The sequence below is a fragment of the Falco peregrinus genome, chromosome 1 (assembly GCF_023634155.1).
Source record: "Falco peregrinus isolate bFalPer1 chromosome 1, bFalPer1.pri, whole genome shotgun sequence".
NCBI classification, from domain to species: domain Eukaryota; kingdom Metazoa; phylum Chordata; class Aves; order Falconiformes; family Falconidae; genus Falco; species Falco peregrinus.
The window spans coordinates 106,390,258-106,413,502 of NC_073721.1; the positions used below are offsets into that span (position 1 = coordinate 106,390,258).

General features: G+C 55.1%; 1 protein-coding gene across 2 annotated transcripts in view; it reads right to left on the bottom strand.

The window, feature by feature from the left end:
- The window catches only part of LRFN5 (leucine rich repeat and fibronectin type III domain containing 5), a 57,286-nt gene extending 34,265 nt beyond the window's left edge, over positions 1 to 23,021 (bottom strand). For both annotated transcript variants that reach the window (XM_055793649.1, XM_055793648.1), the window contains exon 1: positions 22,605 to 23,021. The gene's annotated coding sequence lies outside the window, so the exon portion shown is untranslated. The remainder of the gene's footprint in view (positions 1 to 22,604) is intronic.
- Positions 23,022 to 23,245: the final 224 nt, after the last annotated feature.

Consider the following 23,245-nt stretch of genomic DNA (forward strand, 5'->3'; position numbering starts at 1 on the left):
CAGTGTGAGATCCAGTCAGTTTGCAGGTTTTATAACTCTCTCTCCTGTGCCAGATAATTTAATGGGTCTCTTGGTCCTAATGTTCTTAACTCAGCAATGTTGTCTGAGCATTTTAGATAAGAGACATACTTAAGGCTTTGGCAAAGAAGTTTAGTTTTTAATTGCTGCTTCAAAAATTGATCAGCTGTGCTGCTGTTGCAAGATTTCTGTTGAACTTGTGAAACAAACACTAATAGATGGACACTTACACCCCCACAAATGCATCCATACAGCAACTTCAGGCCGATGCTGGCTTGTATCACCAGGCAGCAAGTGCTGCGCGCCTGGAACCACTGGTTTTACACCATAGTTCAGCTACTTCCAGCTGTGGGCCAGCTGTGCAGGAGCCTGTGCAGCAGCTGCCAAGGACCACAGCAGGCTTGGATCATGGTGCCACATGCCCTGCAGGGGGTTTCTCCAGCTTGCAGCCCATCACCGCTTGTGATAGTAGTTTGGAGAAGACAGAGGTTTTGGGAGATCTTGATGACCTGTTCCTGCATCTTCCCACCCAAGCCGTATTTCCATTGCTTGCAGGAGTGCTCCAGACCGACAGTAAAAGGCAGCTCTTGTGTTACATCAGGTATGAACAAAACTAGCCGGAACTGCACTGCAATCTGCAGCTTGCCAGCTGAGAAGACCAAAATCCGTCACTAATTTGCAAAAGGGAATTCAGCACATCGAGCATGTCCTTGGGCACTGCCCACCCCACCACACAGGCTCCCAGGGAGCAGAGCTTGCACGGTGTCAAGTGGGACCCCCCGCTCTAGCATTTCACGCCAGGTCCCGGTGGGCACCAGGTGGAACTAGCCCTGGCACACACACCACTGGCGCCCCAACACCACTTCGCACACCAGGGCCCGCAGCTGGGAGTGCCGCGGGATGCGCACCGTCAGGAGAGCTGGCTGCCCACAGGGGTGCCCCACGGAGAAGGTGCAGCGAGGGGCAGTGCACCAAGCCCCTCACAGCTCTGCACCACGCTGCGGAGCTGGCAGCGTCAGCACAGACATAGTTCAACTCCCGGTGGCCATAGCATGGTTGCTCCCTGTTGCATCTCTTCCCTGCATGAGTTCTCCCTGCTCTTCACAGTTTTCAAAGAAAAATGAAAACAAAGCGCACGCAGACCCCAAGTGGCTCCGCAGCCTGCACCGCTGGCTATGGCACCGTATCAGCTAACCACAGAACCCTGTTGGTCCGAGTACCTGGGCTCACTCAGTGACCAGGCCAGTGACTTTAATCTGGAGTTCAGGCATGTTTAAAACTTATTTATTTTCTGTTTAATACATTTAGGCATAATTCTCTCTTATCTTAATTAATATCAGGAAAATTACACAGTTCCTTTTTCACGAAAGGAGAAAGAGCAGCATTATGCAGTAAAATGCTTGTAGAAACAAGAAACCTCAAACTTTTACCTCAGGTAAATTAGAATGACTTTACTGAAGCTAATTGAGTTATCCTTAAATTATGCACAGGAATCAAAGGAGGTACTTTGCTCTCCCCAGAATGTCCTCCTTAATAATGCATTACTTTCCCTGATTTCTAGGCTTCTAGGCAGAGGAGTGCATTTTTCTGTGATGTGCTTCATGTCACATCCTACTCACTGTCCACAGCAGGTTCATTAGAAAAGGAGCTTAACGAGAGGGAGGAAGGGGAGGATGCGGGAAAGACCATCAGCCAAGCCCCCACAGGGTGGACGTGGCCCTGGGTATCACCAGCACAGGGAGCAGTGCCCAGCTGCGACTCCCATCTACTCCAGGTCTCCCACACCTTCCTCCTGTGGCTCAGACACCCACAGATTTACATGGTGAAGTGAGAGATGGTGAGAACCAAACCCAAATGGGGCTGTTGGCCCTGTGCAGCACCCTGCTCGCCAGCTAAATAACAACTGCCCCGGGACTGCAGCGGAGGCGGGGGCAGAGCCAACCTGCCCAGAGGGACCCTTTGCAGCACTTCAGGATGGACTATGAGACTTTCTGACCCTTTGCTGCTGCAGGGGATCGAGAGGGGTGAGGGGATAGTCCACGCTTGCAGATTCAGTAGTTTTCTCACAGTTTTTCATCTGTTTGTGTTTGCTGCAGCAAAAAAAAGAGACTAGCGTGCCCCCACCTGCAAACCAGCTGAGGCAGATGTGGCAACAGTGGATTTTTCTACGAGTTTTTTAACTTTTGTTTCACTCTGAACTAGAATCAAACTTTTTAGTTTGAAATTATCAATTGGGAGCCACAGACTGCCAGAGGGTCATATCACCGGCAGTCTCCACAGTGCCAGAGGCAGCAATGGAATGGCGCAGCCATCCTCAGCATCCGCAGAGGGTGGCCAGAGCCCCCAGCTTCACACAGCAGGCACGGAATGCCTGGCACAACACCACACGCTCCAGGTCCCCACCAAACCCATAATCCTGGGGCAGGTCCTTCCAAAACTTGTCCTAAAAGTAAGGAAAAGTCATCAAATTTGAAACATTGTGAGTGGAGCATTTTCTATTCCAAAAAATGGCATTTTTTTAGCAGGAAAGTATAATCAGAAAACTTTTGAGGTATTTCCTGACACAGAGCCTGCCCGTTAGTTACAACTGCAGGAAACAGCCAGAGGCTCAAGCCCAGCTAAAATATGGATTCTGTATCCCCAGGGATGGGGATGGAAGGACAGGTCCCAGTGCTGGCGAAGCGGACAGTGGGCAGGTCCCAAAGGAGAGAGCAGGCAGGTCCCGGTGCGGTGGAGGTGATGGAGGGGCAGGTCCCGGTGCGGTGGGTCCCAGCTATGCCCACCAAAGGACTGACAGGGCAAGTTGTTGAGCAGAAGCTGGGCCCAGCTCCCACCCCACCACGCAGAAGGCAACCCAGGTTTTGGGGCACCAGCAGTGTGGCCGCTGAGCGGAGCGCCCTGCCCACCACCAGCCATGCTGGCAACGCATGGGCAGCTGCCTGCGCCTCCCACAGCCCCTACACCAGCCAAGGCCAGGAGAGGATTAGTCAGGGAACAGACCCTAGAAAGCCAATGACTTCAAACCACCTTGAATAAACCATGCAGGAGAGGAGAGGTTTCTGCACCCCCTCTGCAACAGGGGCAAGAGCCACCTGCTCCTCCGTGGCAGGGATGCAAACCGCCGCTTTGGAAACACTGAATGCAGCACTTTCTGCGGCTACTGTAAATGTACCACCGTCATTTGCCAACATTTCAACTTGTGTTGCTGATTGTTGGGTTTTTTTGACGTTTTATTATACTGAAGAAAAGAACGGAAAAGCAAAAGCAACTTACTCTGCCCGTTGCAAATAAGGCTCTGAGGTACGCAAATGCTTTCTCATACACTTCATTTCTGCTGCAAAGTACTGATGCTAATTTAATTTCTTTTAATAAGAAAGCCTTTTACTAAAAATAAAATTTTAAGGAAATCAAAACTTTTTTAAAAAAATTTTTAGCTTTGATATAAAATTTTTCCCTTTTCCATCTCTTCTGCTTTCTGATCCTGTTATTTGATTTTGTAACTAAAAATGTGGTGGGGAGATGGAGAAAAATAAAGTATTTCGTTTTTCTAGCATGTGGGCAGAGAAGAGCAGAGCAATGCTGTGGGCTGCACTTTATTTTCAAGTTAGTTTGCCACTCAGCAGTTCAAGCATCACTGATTCTGTGAGCATGCAAATGTTACATCTCTCCCAGAAACGGGACCTTTAAGTCTTTTGAAAGATATATGACTTCTATATATTGCACTTATTCCTTATTGTCAAAATTGCACGTTTTACTCATCAAAAAGACTTTTTGTGGTAACAATGCCGCTATACTTGTTTCACACATACTAGCCAAGTGTTGCAGTAGGGGAGGCAGGTTAGCTCCTTCTCCAGCTGGGATGAGCCTTCTCAGCCGGTGCTTTATCCCTGGCTGCCACAGACACCTCTGAAACGCTTTGCAAGACACTGAACTGCTGAAGAGCTCACTTCCTTCTTTAAAATTCCTCTTCTGCCAGTTTTATCTATCTGGCTGCAAGCTCTTGAGAGCTGCACTTACGTGTGCAGCACGTGTGGGACCAAGCATCCATCCCTGCTCCCAGAACAGGCAGGGCAAATGCAGATCACAGGCACAGCCCTGCCAAAGCTCCGTGTCACAAGCCTGAAAAACCATCACCTGGGGAGGTCTGTCTGTCTGCAGGGGCTGCTGCATCCATCCCCAGCTGCTGCTCTTCACTCTACCTCCCTCTCCATCACATGAGGGGAGGAAGAGGGCTTCTCTTGCACAGACACAACTGTGCGCTGCCTCCTCTCTTCAAACAACTGGCATGCGCTCCTTTGTGCTTCACCATCCAAGGAGCTGGCTTGATGGCAAAGGGAAAGCCATCCTCCTCTTCCCTCCTACAGCAGCTGCAGCACACTTTCTCTGCCCCACGGTGCCAGACGAGCTCTGCCTCAAGTCCCACTGCTGCACTGAAGGTGTTAACAAGCTGGAAGTTAATACTGGAACTGGCCCAGCACTACAGATGAGACTGTCACATGGGGATCCATCAGAAGCTGCTGCTTCAGAGAGGAGAGACCAGAGGCTGGCGGCCGAGGCCATCTCGCAGCCTCTGCTGGCCCCACGGCATGGGGCCTGGTTTGGCATTGACCATTCCCAGCCAGGTGTGCACAGACCCCACAGGTCTGAAATGACCTGGGATGCCCCTGAAACAGCCACACCTGACTCTGCCGTGGGCCAGGGCAGAGAGGTGATCTGTCTCCTCTGACCCCTGCCTTCATCTTGCGTACTGCTTTGGGGGCAAGGGCTGTGACTGTGCTCCAAATACAGCCTGTGCATGGGAGCACTGCTCATGGCTGGGCTGAGGCCCAGGGTGGAGGGGGAACCCCAGGGTGGAGAGGCTGAACCCTGGGATGGAGGGGGAACCCATGGTGGAGGGGAACCCCAGGATGGAGAGGCTAAACCTGGGGTGGAGAGGCTGAACCCCACGATGGAGAGGGGGAAACCCAGGGTGGAGAGACTGAACCCTGGGGGTGGATGCCCACCTAGGGACCTCCCCCAGCATCTGCTTGCCCTGCAGGGAAGGGAGAGCCATGCTGGCCATGTGCCAGGGCACATGTACCCAGCACAGCATAGAGTAGCCGGAACAACGCACATGCCTGCTGTAGGTGGCTGCCAAAAAATAACTCTTGCCATGCACCCCCAGTTCCCACTGCAAATGAATGAGGCGGGGACCCAGGAAAGCTCGCTGGATGCCAGCTGCAGCCCCCTGCTGCGACTTGCTGATCACCTGCAACCCGCACCCGCTCTGGGCAGAGGTGCCACCTGTGCGCCCATTGCCTGCAAGCAGGGCGAAGCCCATCACCGTGCTCCCCCCTGGCACCGGCAGCACTGTGTGCCACACTCACCTGGGTGCCAGGATCACTCTGTGCTGCACTCAGCTGGGTGCCAGCACCACACCAAGCTCACCTGGGCACCCAGTGGGTGACCAGCATCTGCAGGGGGGCCACCCCCACCAGCAGCAGCTCTCTGCCTGGTTTGGACACCTCCACGCCAGACACCTCTTGGTGCTGCCCCCTCGCCATGCCCCAGCTCACCAGCAGCAGACCCCTAAGATGCCTCTCCTCCCTTTGGAGCCAGGCTGCCGGCCCCTTCTCCATTCAGTGTCCAAGCCCCTCCCAAGGGGATGCTGAATCAGCACCTCCCCTCTGCCAGCACTACGGGGAACCACCCAGCGCTCCCCCCCAACCTCTGGCAGCACCTGCTAATTATAAACTTTCCAGAATAAACTTCCTTGAAGTGTTGGAGAAAAAAGTATTTTTTAAAAAGGCACAATTGGTAACAATATATAATAATATATATAATATAATAAAAATATCATTTTTAAAAGAAACCCACAGTGCTGTTGCTCTGGCAGATGGAGGCAGTAACCTCCATCCTCTTTGCTCTCCGCTTTTCACAACGAGGGACAAGCAGCATGGAGACATAAAAGACAAAAAAATAAAGGGATAGTTGTGTATGAGGGGAGGGAAGCAGTAAATAAATGGTCTCTATAGCCAAGGAAAGCTGTAGGCCAGGCAGCACCTGCAGGCAGGAGGCAAGCCTGCAGGCAGAGCCCCAGTCTCTCACTGCTGATGATCTGCCACCCCAGCAGAGGCAAGCCCTCGTCTTGTGCAGAGATGGGTGCTGAGCCCCCACGCCCCCCAGCTGAGATCTGCCACAAGGACAGAACTGCCCAGGCTGAGCAACACTGACTCAGAAACATGACAGGGCAGGAGCTGACCCTTGGGTTTGCTTTTATCCAGTCACTGAAAAAACATCACAAAACATCATGGAGACATGCAAAAATCCAGCAGCAGCAGATCAGCATCTCTCGACCGTCACTGAGAGCAGCCACAGTGCTCCCAGGACCCCACCAGGAGCAGCAGCAACAGATCGGGCAGCTCGCAGGGTGAAACCTGGACACTGCAGCAGCCAGTATGTCCCTGCTCCAGCACCAGGACCTGCTCGGCTTTGACAGCGACAGGCCATGGACCGACACCAGAGAGCAGCAGCAATCCAGCATCACCCTGCCACTCTCAGAACAACTGTGACCAGGGGAAGCACCTGGAGGCATCAGCAACAGGTCCACTGCTGCCCAAACAACACTGGTACCACCCAGGAGCTGCTGGGAGGGAAGCAGCCACAAACTGGCTGCGTTATAAGCAGCAGGCAGGAGAACTGCCAGGAACACTGCCTAGTAAAATAGGCACCCTTCTGCTCCCAGGAGCGATGCCCTTAGGCATGAAATCGCTCTCTTTGAACTGAAAGAGAGGAAGGAAGCAAATGCCTTAGATATTCGTTCCAGCAATCTGCCTTGGGTGCCACCCCTGGGCAACCCCATCTCCAGCCCTGCCCAGGGAGGGTGCCCTGGCTCCAGCCAGACTGCCATGAGGTGCCCACCCCAGCCCCCTGAAGAAGCAGTCACGAACTGACTGGCTGCACCCCAGCGCAGCAGAACAGAGGAAACAGGCTGCAGGAGACGAGAACTCCTACCAAGCAGCACAAGCGCAGTCTTACCTGCCAGGCTCTGGCATTTAGAGATGACATAGGGGAAATGAGCTTCTCAGCCAGCAATGCAGCACAGCCACAGCGTAAGACGGCTCACACTGCTAGAAAGGGATATTGCAATGCTTCACTCTGCTTCACCCATTTACACTGGGGGAATGTGCTACTTTGCTATTTGCAATCATTCAGTTAAACTCTCATTTACATATGCACACAGAAAAATAAACAAACAAATCCTCAAAGCAGTGAGCAACATCTCCTAGTGATACCACGGCAGCCTCTCTTTCACCAAAGCTCTGAACGAGATCTGACTGTCCCTACTCCATCTTCCCCACATAAAGAGCTGGTTCTATGTGCAATTTCCCTCCGGCATATTGACACTCAGCACATGTACCCACCATGGCACAGCTGGAAATGTACTGGAAAAGACTTTTTGCAAAGCAAAGTGTCTCCATTTGGAAGCCTGGTGCCCCTCAGTAACCAAATGTAGTGAAACAGCAGTGGCCCACACTTGCAGCGGAAGGATTCAGCCATCAGCTCCATCCTCTGTGATAACACACAGCAATACATTGATATAATGTGAAAAATGGGTGCTGCATGGGACACAGGCATCGTAGCCCCTGCAGAAGTGACGAGACATCACAGCCTGACAAACAGGAGGTATGCGGCAGTGGGATGCATCCCACTGTCTCACTGTCTGCAGGGAGGCATGGGAGCGCAGAGCCCCAGCAGGCACCGCCTCGCTCTGGGGTGCTCCCACCGCACTCACCCTCCTTCCCACAGCATCAGCCTCTCCACATTCAGAAGGAAGCCCAGCAAGGCTGCAAGCCAGTTCGGGCCATGCAACACCCGGTCCTCCCCTCTCGTCCCGGAAGCCTGCACCATCCACTAGCTGAAACCCACTGGCCAGCACTGCCTGCTGCTCCAGCCCTGCCCTGGCGTGGCCGCAGCAGCAACTGGCCACCATCACTCGATGAGACGGTGCCATGAGGGGTGAGATGTACCAAGCAGAGCACTGCAGAGCACGAATCTGGGAGTCCTGGGTGCTGCCCCGGGTTTGCTGCTCCAAGCATGTGCAGCTGCTGCGTGAGAAGGCACACCGGCTCGCCACACTGCCTGCCCAGCTGCCCGCAGCCCCTGCCAGCACTGCCTCCTGGCATGGTGCCCACTGGCTGCTGGGCTCACCGTGCCCCACACAAATGCAGCCTGTGTGGGACGGCTGCTGGTGCGAGCCCTCTGCCATGGCCGGGGGTGGGGGGAACACTCCACAGCACCCCACCGCGCGGGACCATCCTGCAACCCCCATCAGTGCACTCCTGTGCGGGGAGCAGCCCAGGCCTTGGGATCCTGCTGCCATCCCGGATGAAATCCCACTCTGGGCTCCTGCTCACCCTCTGGGATCCCATGCCCTCTCCTGACCCGAAGCCTTGGCCACGTTAACCCTTTGGGGTGGGCGTGCAGGTGCTGCGGCCAAATGCCAGGCATCGGCCATGCGCCCCTGCGGCAGCAGACACAGGGCTGCCGTCCGGGCACCTGATGGGACTGCCCTCCCCAGGAACTGCCCCAGTTTTGGGATCCCCCCAGGGCCGGCAGGTGCAGCATGGCAGGTACACAGCTGTTGCTGTGGAGGTTGATGCTCCCCAGCAGCCCCTGGTTACCGGAGCTGGCTGCGGGCAGGTGGGGAGCCAGAGCCTGGGTCAGTTCCCATTCCTGTCCTCCTCTGCTGCGGAACTGACTTCCCTCCATTGTGTTTTTCCCCTTTAACTGGTAACAGGTATCCTCCTCTCTCAGCCCCTCCAACTACCATTAACTCATTCATACACCGTTATCTTCACTGCGCGAGTGTTGGCTGATAATTGGGAGCGCTGTGGAGATAGTTGTTCTCTGATGCCCTGAGGTGGTATATTTGCAATTAATTTCAGGATGAAACACCATTCCTGCATCCACACAAACTGACATTTGCACGTAGCTAGATACCATCCTCCTACAACACGACTGTACTGCATTCATGTAGAAACTTCTTTGTGGGAGCGAATGCCAGGTCAAAGTTACAGCCTTAACCAACTGCTCTTTTTAGCAGAAGCAGCAGGACACAGGTAAATACAAAATAAGAGATTACATCACACAAGGACGGGAAAAGGACAAACGTCAGGAGAGCTGGCCACTGCCAGCACGTGGAAACTCACATCAAGCATCATCAGAGGGCTGCTGGGCTGCGACTGACCACTTGGGTCCCAAGCTTTTGCCTTTGCCTGCCAAGGAAATGGGCTCAAATTGTGTGATTTTGTGAAGGATCTGAAGAATTTGCTTGAGCTTCACGGAGAGAAGCAGCACCTGGGAGATTTAGAGCATTACAAACAGTGCAGCAGAAGGCAGAAGTCCCAGGAAAATACGGCTGCTGTGAAGGGGGCCAGCTGGGCAGCATTGGTGCCCACAGTGCCAGTGCCGGCGCGCCCTGGGATGGGGGACAGCCACACATCCCTCCCACCCCCTGAACCCCCATCTTCCTGGGAAAATGCATGTAAAGGACGTCTCCTCTGCTGATACCAAAGTTGGGAAACCTGTATTTTAACCCCTTGTCTTTGAAGCCCAGTTGCCATGGTTACTGCAGACCAGCCTCACTGCAACTGGGAAAACAGCATTAATTTCCCCCTGAGCCCAAAAAAGTACATGCCTTTCTCCTGAGATGGGTCTCCTACAAGGAGAGTCAGGATTTTATGACCTAGCATCTCATACAGTCAGGATGGAAATAAAAGCTTTATTCCCCAAGGAAGGCAGGAATCGCTCTGCTGAGGGCTTGGGCTTTCCCCTGCCCTGCAGTGGGCAAGGGCAGCAGTGAAGGAGGGCACTGAGGGCATCAGGGGCCAGTGCATCATCAGCAAGGGCACTGAGGGGCAAAGGCACCAGGGGCGAGGGCAGCAAGGGCGAGGGCAGCTTCTTCTCAGCAGCATCCCCAGCTGCTCCCCCCCACACCTGCAGCCCGGGGCCGCCCTCCCGCCCTCCTCTGCCTTTCACTTTTTTTGGCAGGGGAACGGTTTACTGCCAGGCCCTTGTTTGTTTTACCTTCTGTGCCTAGTTTACTGTAAAGACAGCTGCCAGACTACTGGCAGTTTGGGGTTTTCCTTCTGACGAACAGTAACTGGCAGACAAGCAAACTCCCTGCAAAGTGCAACCGAGAAAGTAAGTGCTACAAAATAAGAGCAATTTATTCCAGGGTTTACAAGTCAGTCTTTGGTCCTCGGAGAGAATTCTCTTCCACTGTCAGGTGTTTATATTACTCCAGCACTGCCAGGCTACATCAGCAGCTTTCATGTCTATATTTGCACACACATGTGCAGATATCCCCTTTTTTCGCATTATATTTGTATTCAACATGTAAGGAGGGAGGCACTGCTTGATCTGTGCTGCAAACTAAGTGTAATTTTGTCATTGGAATTGCATGGAAAACCACAGCATGCTTCTGACCAGTTTTGATTATTTTGGACAGTGAAACCTACTGGTCTTTCTGGAAAGTTCTGGTAGTCCCGAAATGCCTTTTGCACCCACCTGGTCCCAGCTGCATGCTGGAGCTGTGCTGGCCATTTCATGGTAAGCCTCTCACCTGGGAGCAAATCACCTCACTGAGATTTAAATTCTAATCTAACCTCCGAATCCACTGAACTAGTTACGTTCTACTCTTGAGTTATTCCTGTACAGTCTTACTGACATAAAGGGTTTTTTTCCATTTCTATTTCTTCACCCCTATTTGCTGGCAGAGGTGTGCCCAGCCTGTGTTCTGCTCTGGCGCCAAGGCACCACAAGTCACAGACCAAGATCCCCTTTCCAGAGCAAGGCCACCCAATCCCTATGGAAAACCTCCACAGCCCTCTGCCCTCCAGGGACTTCTGGGCTGCCTGCAGTCACACAGCCAGACCTGACGAACCTCCCTGCACACAGGACTCACAGCATTTAGGACCCCACCGAAGGGCGATGTTTTAGCCCCCATTTACACCTCCGTTCACACTGTGGCAGGCGAGCAGGGGTTCCCAAGCCCACACCATGGTGCCACAGGCTGCTGGACACACAGTGCAGCTCCGATGGCAAAGTCTGAGCTGGGGACACGGATGGGACTGCAGTCACCCGCATGGAGGCCACACGCCATGCCCTCAGACAGACCATGATTTGGACACCATTTGGTGCTTTCTGAGCCATGCTGAACATCAAATATACAGCCCACCTTGAAACCATTTCATAAAGGAACATGGTAGTAAAAGCTTTAACAAAATCTCCTGGTTTAACTAGTGCCCAGCAGTAACCCAGGGCAGCTATTCCAGCGAAGCCATGCAGGTGCATGGGCTGGACATCGGGAAGCCCAGATAAGCCAGGTCGTGCTCTTCCCCCTGCCACTCCATGCACCCATGGCCCATGCCTGGAGCAGCCCCGTCTGCAGCTCCTCAGCCCAGCAAAGGCACCAGGGCCACTGCCGCTGCACATGCACCTCCCCGGCAGGCAGCGCCAGGGGGGCCGCAGGTTGATGCGGTGGCTAAGACATGGTTATGGTGGGTATCACTGCTGCTCCCGCGCCCTGCAGCACGGCCTCCCTCGGGAAGGCAGTAAGCGAGCATGGGTGCAGGGGAAGGGGACGGTTGCACAGGATCAGACCAAAGAAAGCTTCACCCTGCTACGAGCTGCAGTCGTCAGGGCAGACATTAGAGAGCGGGTATGGCAGAGGCAGCATCTGGCACAGTCCCCCGCCCCTGGCTTCCCCCCAGCTCTGTGCAAGGCAGGGAGAGCTAGCAGAGGGGTGGCTGCTCCCTTCAGCTACTGCCGTTCTGGTTCGGAGGGCAGTCACGAGCAAGCTGCCATGCTGGAAAGCAGAGCTCAAGACTGACCTGGCTGGCATCCACATCTTGACATCAGCAGGTCAGCCTGTCACTAATTGAATTATACCTGCATTACTTAATAAACAAAGAATACTCTCCACATTATAACGATGTAATCCTTTAATTGGTTTTATGAGCGCAGAGTCCCACGGGGAGTGCCACAAATCCATCAGGATGCCCCTGAGCACTCTATTTCTGAGCTGGCGAGATAAGGAGTGTCATATGCCGGCGTTCGGCACTGGGCTGAGCCAGCAAGGGAGCCAAGTCAGCCCTCTGCTCTGCTCTGTGCCGCACCACCCAGCACCAGCACTGCTCCCGTGGGCTGCGGAGACACCACTGGCATGAGCCAGCGAGTCAGACCCCATCCCCCCAGCACAGCGGCCCTGCCCATGGACACAGCACCCAAGGCAGGCAGTCTGCCTGCCCCAGTGTGCCTGGGGGTGACCCCACCGCTTCGGTGCGCACCGCACAGCGTCCCAGGGCAGGTACACGGGGCCTCTTCCAGGCGAAAGGCAACTGGCAGAGGTGAGTGCTTCAACCTCGTGGGTGCACTCCAGCCCCTGGTCCGCACTCAGTCCATCAGACCTTGTGCCACGTAACTTCCCAAACACATGGTGGGGACATTGGGTCCTCCTCACCCACCATCTCACCCCAGAATCATAGAATCATGGAATGGTTTGAGTTGGAAGGGGCCTTAACAATCATCTAGTTCCAGCCAAATTCATCTTCTTGCACCACACAACTTACTAGCATAGAAGTAAACCAGGACTACGTCCATGCAACTTAGCATGGTCTGAAAAGTCAGCGAAGCCTTGGCAGAGGGAAACCACACTTAGCAGAACTCAGATATCCTGCTCCATGACACCTCATGCACGCAAATGTCAGCTCAGGATGAAGCCTCTAGGGTAAAATACCCACTTCCACATCTTAATACTCAGCACTACTTCCAAAGTTTGCCCTGCTGGTCAAACCAGGGGTCGAGGAGGAGGAGGAGACAGGGCTCGGGGCAATGCAGCCACAGCTGGAAGCCCACACCACCCTCCCTGTGTTACCCTGCGTGTGCCATGCCACACGGGTGCCATCTGCTCACAGGAGGACCTGGGCTCTGCCCCACCGAGATGTTTAGTTTAGATTTTCTGTGTCCAGCATTACAGGAGAAGCACACTGCACCCTCACAGTACCAGCGATTCTCCTGATTCATGTGGTAATTGTAATGCTGTTGCCCTTCCCTCTCCTCTTTTATCCTTTGCCTCTCTTCACATTCTCAATATAAATCAAGGAAGCATTACTGACCATCAGGGAACCATTTGGGTATCTGATTTCATGTACGGCCTGAATTGCAGCTGGCAATGAGAAGGAAGCCTCTCCACAGCACTCTGACTCTTGCATCCTGCTGGCCACGATTTTGCTCCTCATTATTGTTATTTATTTATTGTTATTATTTTGACATTCCAGATGCAGTTTAAATACAGTCACGTGGTCTGTACATAGGCTTCTTTAAAGCTTCTTAGAAGAAATTAAGCTTATTCAGTTCAGCACTTTGTACCCTTCAGTGAAACCACTGAAGACAATAATACAGCCCGTATGTGAGCAGCAAGGGGCTGCGATGCTCGAACAGAGCTACTGCGGATCACGTGGCTGAGCAATAGAAGCAATCAAAGGGCATTTACCTAAGCAGTTTATCTTTTACTCATTTGTATATACTGCACAATGATACACTAGTAAAGCTCATTTAAAAATATATTTTCCTGATTTGTTCCCTTAGAAATTAATACAATCTTCATTTGAACCTAGCAGGCAGCCGTAACTATCCATCCTGACCTACTGTGTCTTTTTCCAGTGTATTTACTGTGTTTTCCTTCTACAAACAGGGAAGGACACAGGGATTACTTCAGTCCACAGAAAGTGTTTGTTTGCAGAATGCTTCTTAAATAAACCAAGTTAGAAACAGAGTGTTTGACCCAGGGCAGTAATGGGCAATAATGAATACAACAGAAATGTGAGCCCTGGGGAAGTAACCTCCCATTTCAACCACCCCATCGAAACGTCTATAGGTCAGGCTGCTGGAACACAAGCAGCAAGACGGGAATGTGCTCTGCTTGCTTACTTACAGCCGAGCAAACAGAGCCTCTATGCGGGATGGCAGGGAGAGACAAACACCACATCATACCGCCTGCCACTGTCCCCGTGCCCACAGGGCAGGCACAGCATCAGCCAGGGGGTCCCTGGTCCCCGGCAGGTTCCCTGGTGCCCAGCACTTTGCTGTGGATCAGAGGGATTGTCCCAAGACCCTGTGCTCGCAGCAAGGCAGGGCGTGAACCCTGGAAGGGAGCTCAGTGCCAGGCAGCCTGACATCCCGCAGCCGGGTCTGGAGGTGCTCTGGGATGGGGCAAAATGGGAGGTGGGGGGCAGCCAGCTCTGCTCTCAGGGCTCTGGGCTGCTCCCCCTCCAACACCCATGCCCCAGGGTTCGCCCAGGGAGCAGCACCCCCAGGCCCCTCTTCACACCCCCAAGAGCATGGCAGAGGGGCAAGCACCACCCCAGTTCTGGGCAGAGCCTGATGGGTGACCCCACAAGCAGCGCCCAGGATGAGCAGGCAGCAGGGCAGGCCACCAGCAAGCCACTGCTCAGGGTCCGCGCCAGGGCACTGGCACCACCTGGATCGGCTGAATAACATCTTGTCAGGCTGGGGACCACGTTATGACTCCTCAAGACTCAGTGCTAATTGCCAACGCTTTCTGAAGACCACCAAAGAAACACAAACCTCCTCCTGAGCTGGTGGTAGCCTCTGCAAAGATGTACTTTACTGTAAACCTCCCACCCCACACAGAGAACTGCTAGGCACTGTGACTTTTTATGGCTTTCTATTAAGTTTTTTAAAGCCAGCGTTTTACATGTACAACTCCTCTACTATTTACAGGAGCTTCTTCATGCCAAGCAGTTTCAGAGAACACCCTGTGCCCGCCACCCCGGGCAGCACCGTCCCGCAGCGGGGACATGGCCATGCAGGCAAACACGTCCTGCACACATGGTGCTGCCCCATGATAGACATTAAGTGTCACCCTACACACAAGGGTAACGGCGAGGGCCCGGAGCCAGGAACACCCTGAGGTGCATGGACAGTCCTACTGACTGCAGAAGGATTACTCACATAAAGAATTAAGCCTACATAAGTATGTTAAGTGCTGGTCTGGCAGAAGGTCTACGCCACCCATGCACTGGGCACTCACCATGGATGCAGCAAAACAAGAAGCTACACTCAGCTCCTGCACCCACGGAGCTTTGAAATGGCTCCAGTGGAAGTGCTCCACTCTAAAGGTGCTGGAGGTACAAGAATTACACTCTGAGGCGCTGAAGTTTTCTGAAGAAACTATTAAAAAAACCAAAAGACTGGTTTATACTGCCAGGATAAGACAAAAGCATTGCTCCGCAACTTTAATGGCAAGAACAGCGGCGAGGGCAATGGCTGGGCTGAACAGTCATTACACCGAGTCGCTCAGTGTGGGAGCAGAGCGTTCACCACCACCACACACATACACAGCTACACACATACTTCTGTCTGCCAAACCATGAGCTGAAGTATCTCATTTCTGCCTGGAACAGGAGCAAACCTCCTCATCTCTGACAATCAGAGAGATGCCGTAGGGCACTAACCACATCCCCATGGGTATTTCCAACATGCACTAGACCCTGATGGGAGGGCTCCCCGCTGCTTGGTGACACGGGGGTGCAGAGAGGGGAGGCGTGAGTGGTGCATCTGTGGTGCCCAACTGCGGTAAGAGGGGGGCCTTGTGCAAGGGAACAAGGAGTACTGGAAAGCAGACTGCACCCTCAAAACTGGTCACTAAGGGCAATCCTTGCCACATGCTTGGGGACAAGGACACATCTGTTTGGAGCAGCCCAGCCCATTGCTGCTAAGGCCAGGGCACCAAGTGATGAGCAGCTCAAGGAGTCCTTGCTCAGGTGCTCTGCTTGCAACTGCCTGGCAGGTGCTCTGCTTGCAACTGCCTGGCAGGGCCTCTGCAGCAACACATCATCCAGAGAGCCACTCCTCTCCATGTACACCCCACAGCCCTGGTCCCCAGCACAGCACATCACAGCTCTTCCCAGCCTGTGTGCCAGCTCCCTTCCCATTGCTTCCCCCAGCAGCAGGGCATGCACACACAGCTCCAATGCAGGGAAGTCCTGGAGGTGCAGCACGGAGCTGGGATGTACAAGAAAACCTCTTCAGGATCCAAAGCCAGAACCTATGGGGCCCGAGTGCTGCCAGACCCACACGACACCACCCGGAAAAGTCATCAGCTGGATCTACCTGCAGCACATCCCCAGCCCCACTGCAGGCAGTGCCAGAGGACCCCTGCCCAGTGCCTGCCAGGACACTCTGCTGCCGCACGCTGGCAAGCGCCGCTGGAGCCTGAACCAGGGCTTGCACTGTTCTCGTCTTGCTTCTTTACACCATAGCGGGAGAAGACGCTCAATTTTCTGTGTCGGCTTGCCCGGGTTTGGTCATGGCATCCAGTGCCCCACCGCTCTCCTGAGCGGCGTGCCATGAGTCTGCAGATCCCTTCCAGTTTGCCTGCAGAACAGCAGGCTGTCTCCAACAGAAGCCACAGCCAAGGCTTGGCTGGCAGGAGAGCGGCAGTCACTGCTCTGGAGCTGCAGTTCAGAGCCTGGCCCCGACTCACGAGAGCAGCATCGCTGCATCCAGGCTCCAGTGGAGATGAGATGAGATGCAATGCTGACGTGTCAGGAGGAGCCCTGAGCACAGCAAATCTGCCCACAGCACAGCAAAAACAGCTTCGTACAGCACGGCAGAGCTGAATCACAGTCCCAAATAGAAGGCTCTCCTGTGAAACACCACGTACCGGCAGAACCACTGAGTCACAGCTGACAAGGCGACAAATCCTGCTTGCCTTACTCAGACCTGTTCCCACAGAGCCATATCAGGGAGTCTTTACATAAAGTATTTTAAAAGTGCGTTGGTGAAAACAAAAACAATGCAGCTACCAGAGCACCGGCAGTGCTGCTGACTGACTGTATGTGCCTTTCTTTGCTGGGGCAGAGACTCCACATAACAGGTAAACACTTCACTCTGGTTAAAGCCCAGATAAGTTTAACCCACACCTCACCCACGTGCAGCAGAACATCCCTGCATTACTTCTCAAGTGTTGTTAAAGAAATCCTGTCCCAAATCCTGGGGCCAGCAGCACTATCACAGCCTACTGAAAACAGAATCTGGGGCTTCCTCTCCATGTGACTTCTTCTACTGTGCTTTTTCTCCCTTGTACATGTTTTTCTTGTACATCTGCTGTATTGCAGCTGGTAGTCTGTCTTTCTCCTATAGCGGGCATAGAGCTGCCACAGCTCACTGCTGTGGGCTTCTGTGTCAGGCTCAGTCCTCCTGCTTCTCTGTCCCCCTTGGCCAAGTACAGAGACTAGGCAGTACATAGAATTAGAAATATATACCCAGAGAATATCAGATATCTGGCAATGTAACAATGCTGAGGCAATGAAAGCTGAAGAGTTTTATCTGTCTCCAATCCAAAAGAAGTCCAACAAGATCTTGACAGAGAAGCCTAAACAAAAACTTCCATGGGAAAAAAAAAGATAACACACTTTAAAGTAAAGCTAGCTAATCATGTGTTCTCATGAAAATGTTTTGCTAAGAGACACTTCCTAGTGAGAAACTTCATCTAGAAGAACAACCTCAAAAGCAAGGCATTGGACATGGGGTTTGCAGCATTGGGAAGCAGCTTCAAACATTCCCAAGTCATGGCTCGCCACATGCTACGCAATTAGAGAGGCATTCACCGAGGTTCCCACTATCGCTTGAATTAGCCATTTGACAAATCACCTTCTGCATTATTCCGCCTGCTCAGGGCAAATATTATTTGCAGAGCTATTTATTCCATGGGAATACGAGAGCTGCTGCCCAGCTTATGCCACAGGCACGGTGTGCCCAGCGAGCCGCCCCGAAGCAGGGCACAGCAGGGCAGCCAGGATGGGGGCACACAGGAGGCCTTCGGACACCACAGACTTCCTTACACCCATTGAACAGGACAACTGGGCAGTTAAAGCAGCTGCCACATAAATCTGTGCCTGCTGCTCTGTGGCAGGGCATGGCTCCTGGCACCACAGTTTCACCACGCTCCATACCTCTGGCTAGTGGAGCCTGGACCAAGGGGCCAGAAGTAGCCTGGGGGCCACAGCACCTGTCCTCGGGCTGCCCAGGGCATGCAGCGACCAGGCTGAAGGATCTGGGCCAGGACCTCCCCTGAGAGCCCTGCCTTCACCCTCTCCTCACCAGGTCTCCTCTGCCATGAATACCAATCCCTCTCCCTTCCTCTGTAGCCTCCCTTAGTTCTCCAAGAACAGTGAGTGAGAGCTGCCACAGAATATGAAATGATTGTCATTACTGCTTCATGATGGGCCACAGGCTAGTCAGACAGCCATTACTATAATCACCACAATCAAGCAATCCTGTTTGTTATCCGGGAATATATCAGAGGTCTCCATCCCTCCTCAGAAGCCCCACAAGACCAGAAGCTCCAGAGAAAGGCAAACACGGACACAGACTTGCCCCTCTGCAGCAAGGACATGAGGGAATACTTATGACAACCTGGAATTAGGGCACCATCTTTCACCCCTGGGTCTGTAACATCACTTCCAAAGCACGACCTGGACGGCCATCAGCACCCCTCTGCCCCAGCACGCAGTGAGACCACTGCTCAGGTCAGCTCCTCCGCAAGCCGTTCCCCACTGTGCCACTGTGCAGGGATGCAGCATGCAGCAGGCTGCCCAGCACCAAGACCCACAGCTCTACAGCAATGGACTGTTGAGTTTATCCCTGAAGGAGAATCCTGCTCCCTTCTCTATGAACTCCTCCCATTTCCATCGCAGCATGGGTTCCACCGAAGAGCTCCCACAGGATGGGGCTGCCCTGCAGCAGCACTGACACCCAGGGCACCTGCTGGCTCCCCAACCCGCCACGCACCCCAAGCAAATGAGAAGTTATTCTTCAGTGTCTGTCATTTTGTTTTCAAAATGACGTCTCCAACTTCAGGTACCAGAAGGTATATCTGACTAATTAGAAGCAAATCTTTGTTTTGTTGCAAAGAACACGATTATTTGATATATAGTTCTAGAAAGAATGGCTCACTCTGAAGCAACAAAACCTTATACTGGTCTGGTTTCGGCTTCCAGGCTTGATCATGTCTCCAGTATTGCTTCTGTTTGACCACATTTCTTTCTGCTATCCATCTACATGGACAACATGCTTTTATTTCCAAAGCATTTTAGATAACTGCCCTGAAAATAGCTTTTGTTTAAAACACACACACCACACACACACACCTCCCTTAGCACAAAACTCATAAAACAGTGTCAGTAAGTACATTTTAATAGCACGATATCAAAAAGTAATTTTACTACTAGCTAGAGAAGTCTGAAAACTGCAGAGGATATATTTAGATGTGTATAAATAGACAACACTCAGTGATGTCTGGTCAAAGGAGTACAAATCTTCCCTAATGCATGGACTATGCCCGGCCCAAAATGCTTCAGCAGCACTTAGACAAGCCTTTTCTATTTGGCTCAAGTTCTGCAGGCCCATTAATAGCAAAGCTATTAGAACGATTTTCTGGACCGGTTGCTTGCTCAGAGAATATTCAAAAGATTGCTCTATAAAACTGAACCTGTTACCACATCTGAAAGCATAGGCAATATTGATCAGCAATGGAAAGCCATTAGCTCTCCAGTGTCTGAAATACCTCCACGTGCCCCAGCAGACAGACAAGCATTCCAGGCACCTCGGGGCACTCCATCTTTCCACAGTGCTTTCAGCTTGCAGGCACCCTTGCTGGTCAAGCCTGTCCCTCCTGGCACATCTGCCTTTGTGTCTCCTCAACTCCGGGGAAGAAACCACACACTCAGCCATCGTGGCAGCAGCAGCCCACTGGAGGTCGTCTGTTTGGAGAAGACCTGGCTCCTTCTTGCCACACTGCTCTGCCACGTCTCTTCTTGGGTTCCCCCTCTTCTTTCCCGCACACCCAGCCAGCCCAGTTCCCAGGTTGGGCAGCCACCCCTTACCCTGCCCCTGTATTACAACTGCAGCCTGGCACCATTCATACCTTTGGTGGAAAACAGGAGCCTCTCCAGAAAACAAAAGCTGTATGAAAAATGCAACCCAAGCCCCCAGGACACCCCACCCCACCCCCAGCAGAACTGCATCTCACAGCCCGGCCCTTCCCCTGCTCCCGAGCAGGACCGGAGTGCTCAGCCCAGCAATTCCCACTGCAATGGGACAATGTGGAGTCCACTCCTACAGCTGCCTGTGTTTGGGTAAGCAGATGACCTAGTTCAGCTTTGAACTTGTACTAGGCACCTGAAATATCTAATTTTTACTTCCATGGACTGCACTGCCATGATAAAACCAGTAATTACTCTTTCTGAAAGCAGAAAGGCAAGCTAATATACCAGGAGAAGCTTCTTAGCGAGGCTTGTGACTCGAGGCCTAACTGGCAAGCTCTGGTATGCATTTTGATACAGTCTTACACATTTAAATGCATTTATTATGCATTTAAACAAACGTGTAATCCCTTGAGTACAGTATATATTTAGAAACATAGATGGGGAAGGTGTTTGGGCACCAAGAACACCCGGGCTACAGTATGGCTCTTTGTGTGAAGAACCAAACTCCCCAGGCAGCAGCAAAACCGCCAGGCCTCGCTCCAGTGCCCATGGCACACCTCCACCTGCCAGGATAGCCCACAGCAGCGACACGGCACCCAGGGGCTGGCCCTGAGGTGAGGCCCACCCGTACGCAACTCACAGCATCTGGGGAATGTCTCCAAGGCACTGGGGAGCTCAGCTGGAGTCCCTGTGGCAGTACAGGGTGTGCACAGCCCCAAATGACCAGGTCCAGGGCGGCCCCTGTGTGCCAGGACACAGCCCCGCTGCACTGCAGCAGAGCCAGTCCCAGGATGCGCGGTCCATTTGGGCATCACCACATCACTCTCCTGGGCACATCTACGGCCAGGATCTGCGCTGCCAGAGCCAGGCAGGGCCCCTCCACACCAGAAGCCACCTGCAGACGCGCAGTGGTAAGCAAAAAGGCTCTAAGGACCTGGGATGGATGCATCTTGTATCTCACTAGCTTGTTGCCAGGCTGTGCTGACTTGAACAGGCCTGGACACGCCACCACACACCCGAGGATGCTCAGAAGGAATGAACCCACATCACGTTGCTTTGGGAACATGTGAAATGTAAGCATGGGTGATCTTCACAGATCACTACCAAGACAAGCACAGTGATCACGGTGTAGGGACTCCTGGCCTGCCTGGCTCTGGGATGGTCAGCTGGAGGCTGTGAAGGGCTGGGCACCCAGCTCTCTGGGGGACTGGTGAGGTTATGTGCATACCCACAACTGAGAGTAAGCCATCCTGCTCTAGGCAACGCAATGGGAGACAGTCCCTGACCCAGAGACACAACAGACCGGGTAAGAAGGCAAAGGTGCAGGAGAGGAAACACCACGGCCCAGTGCCACGGATAAAATGAGGGAGCGCAGCGCTCATGTTAGCTCCACGGCAGACCCCGTCGGGCTGCAGACCCTGCGCTGGCAAACAGCAGCACTGGAAGGGGCTTCCCTAAGTGCTTCAAGCCCAGCCGTGCCAGTGCCTCCCCCGGCGCGACGCCCCCCTAACTCTGCCTGTGGCTGGGCACGCTGCCCCTCCAAGGGCCTCTCCCCGGCTGGGGCTGCTCCAAGAACCAGGTCTGTGTGCTCCCGACATCAACATGGCTGCGAGGCTTCTGCTGGCTCCTCTACAACTGCTCTGCCATCTCCCCTAACGGGGACCTTCCAGCGGGAAGAAAAGGTTTCGCTTGTCCTACATTTGCTTTCCCGCAGATGAGGAGCATTCACTGCACAGAGGACGGCGGGGAGGGGAGGGGGGCGCGGCGCGCATCCCGGGGTGCCGGGGCCAAGCGCAGCCCTCCCGGACGGAGCAGCGAGCCGAGAGCGGCGCGCCCGGGCGGGGGCTGCAGGACGGGGCGGCCGCCAGCAGGGCAGCGGCCGGTGGGGGGAGGAAGACGGCGAGACGCAGGTCTCCCGCTCCCTCCGGGGCAGCTCCGCGCCCCGCCGCAGCCAGAAGAGCCAAGCGCCCGCCGGGGCGCCCCGGGCTGGTTCCGCGCTCCAGCGCCCGGCCCAGGCCCCGGCCAGCGCCTGCCGCTCCCGCAGCCGGTCCCACCGCGCTCCCGCCCCGGCCCGGCCCGGCCCTGCTGGCGCTCCCCGGGCGGCGGCAGCAGCGCGCCGCGGCGCGGAGGGGGCGGCGGCCGCCGCGGCACACGCGGCCCTGCAGCACCCCCAGCCGCGGCCGGCCGCCGGCGCCGTCCCGCGGGCAGCGGCGGCAGCGGCGGGAGCGGCGGCAGCGCGGCCCGGCCCGGCCGCGGGCAGCGGCCCCGCCGCGCTGCCTCCGCGCCCCACCGCCACCAGCGCACCCGCGGCCGCCGCCCTCCCGGGAGGGGCGTCCCACCGCCGCCGCCCGCCGCCGGCCATGTCCCGCCGCGTCGCGGGGCTGGCTCTGCCCGGGCCGGCTCCGGACCCCGCCGCCGCCCCCCCGCCCCCGCGCCCCGTCCTCCGCGCCCCCGCGCCCCGTCCCCCGCGAATAAGCAGCGCGGGCTGCAATGCAGATGGAGCCGGGCACGGCAGCCCCCCGCGATTACCTGGCGCCTCCCGGGGAAGGACGGCGTCCGGAGCGCTTCCCCTGCAGGTGCGGCCGCGGCCGGGCTCCGGCGGGCTCCGCGGGCTGGCGGCAGGCAGGCTGGCCGCCTCTCCGCCCTGTGCCGGCGCTCACCAGCCGCATCCTAGAGCGGCTTCGCGGCGGCGGCGGCGGCCCGCGGCCGGGGCGGGCAGGGCAGCCCGCGCGGACGGCCCCATGCGGCGCGGCGGCGCGGCTCCGGCGGGCGGCGGGCAGCACATGCACACACGCACCGGCGGCGGCGGGAGGCGGGGGGACGGCGCGGGGCACGCAGCGGCGCAGCCCGCCGAGCCCGCTCGCATCGCCCCGCCGCGGGCAGCCCCGCTCCGCGCCCGCCGGCCGGTGACCTTGCCGTGTACCTGCGCCAGGTTAATCCTCGACAAGCGCTCCCGCTCCGCGCCCCGCTGCGGAATCCTGCGCACCGGGGCGCTGCCGCTTGGACGGACGGGCGGACGGGGCGAGGAGCGCGGCCGCGGTCAGCCCCGCCGCCGGGCCGGCGCCCCCCCGGGATGGGACGGGGGGTGTGTGGGGGTGTGGGGAGGAGGGGGCGCGGGGGGGTGTGCAGCTACAGCGGAGCGGCCGCGCAGCGCGCAGGGGCGGCCGGCG